This window comes from Castanea sativa, chromosome 1 (assembly GCF_040712315.1).
Source record: "Castanea sativa cultivar Marrone di Chiusa Pesio chromosome 1, ASM4071231v1".
Taxonomy (NCBI): Eukaryota; Viridiplantae; Streptophyta; class Magnoliopsida; order Fagales; family Fagaceae; genus Castanea; species Castanea sativa.
In genome coordinates this window covers 55,728,080-55,730,133 of record NC_134013.1, presented here as the reverse complement: position 1 = coordinate 55,730,133, position 2,054 = coordinate 55,728,080, and positions in this window count along the sequence as shown.

Genomic DNA, 2,054 nt, shown 5'->3' with positions numbered 1-2,054 from the left:
CTCAGCAAATTCCGCCACCAAATCAGCAAAGACTTGGCCCTTCATGGAGGTGCGAGGCATATACTTGATATCAAAATCCCCCAAGATGGTACCCGATTTAGTAACCCTTCTCGTGTAATCAGCACTCCGAAGTATAGATTTAAGAGGAAGTTGAGTTAAAATAACAACTGTATGAGATTGGAAGTAATGGGAAAGCTTACGCGTAGCATGCACTACTGCTAGAATCGCTTTTTCCAATGGTAAATAATGCACCTCAGCCTCATGTAAAGATTTGTTCACTTAATAAACTGGCATCTGTACACCATTATCAACCCGTATTAGAACTAGACTAACGGCATGATTAGCCACAGCAATATAAGCGAACAGAACCTCATCCATTTCTGGCCGAGACATAATGGGTGGTTGCGAAAGATATTCCCTAAGTTGCTGAAAGACTAAAGCACACTCCTCGGTCCATTCAAATCCCTTCCACTTATTCAACAACTGGAAGAAAGGCCTGCATCTATCTGCGGACCGAGAAATAAACCGGTTAAGGTTAGCAGTCATCCCTGTCAACCTTTAAACTTCTTTAGGATTCCGAGGTGGTTGTAGGCTATTAATTGCCTTGACTTGCGATGGGTTAACTTCAATTCCCCGATGAGTTACCATATAACCCAAAAATTTACCAAATCCCACACCAAAAGAACACTTGGAAGCATTAAGGCGCAACTTATACCTCCTTAACGTCTAAAAAGTATCATTTAGGTCTTCCACATGCATGGAAACCATTTTACTTTTTACCACCATGTCAGCCACATATACTTCAATAGTCTTTCCCTACTGTGGCTCAAACATCCTAGTCATCATCCTTTGATAGGTAGCTCCTGCGTTCTTCAAACCAAAAGGCATCACCTTATAATGATAATTCCCTGTAGGAGTGACAAAGGCTGTCTTCTCCTAATCATCCAAAGCTAAAGGTATTTGGTGATAACCTTGAAAAGCATTCAAAAAACTCATCCGAGGATGCCCAACAGTAGCATCCACCAGCTAATCTATACAAGGCATTGGGAAAGAATCTTTAGGACAAGCCTTTTTCAAATCTGTGAAGTCTACGCATACTCTTCACTTCCCATTCTTCTTCTTCACTACCACTGTATGAGCCAACCATTCAGGACAAAAACACCTCTTTGATAGCACCAGTCTTTTTGAGCTTGAGTACCTTTTCCTTGACAGCCTCGGAATGCTCTTTAAATGAGCGTTGAGGTGGTTGCTTCCTCGGCACCACAACCGGATTGACATTTAAATGATGACAAATGAAACTCGGATCAACCCCAGGGGCCTCATAAGCATTCCATGCAAATACATCCACATTCTTCTTCAAAAATATAACCAGCTCTGCCTTCTCCTAGGGTGGCAACTGAACTCCCACCTGAAAGAATTTTTCAAGGTCATCATCTATAAGAACCTTCTCTAATTCTTCACATGCAGGTTCTTATACCGCTGCTACCTTGGGTATGGCCAGAGACATTGATTGATATGAGCCCCCCTTAGCTGAGGCCGAGGACTCCGACCTAGGCTGATGCAGAATTGCAGCCGCCATGCACTGTCTAGCCACAGATTTACTCCCAATTAGTTCCTTGATCTGATCCCCAGATGGAAATCTCATTTTGACATGTAGGGTTGAGGAAACGGCACCTAGAGCATGCATTCAAGGTCTTGCCACAATGGCCGTATAGGGAGAATAGGCATCTACCACAATGAAATCCACTTCTACCACTTATGGGCCTGATTGCACAGGCAACCTAATTTGCCCATTTGGTATGATAGTCTTTCCCTCAAAGCTTATCAGTAGCGAGTCATAAGCCATAAAATCCTCAAGCTTTAAGTTTAGCCCCTTGAACAAGTCAGGGTACATAATATCTGCACTACTACCCTAGTCAACCATCACTCTCTTTATGTCGTAACCCCCTATCCTCAACGTAACCACCAAAGCATCATCATGCAGTAGGATAGTCTCAATCTTGTCTTCTTTCGAGAAACCCAAGATTGGTGGGACATTCCCTTTAGTCCTCTTC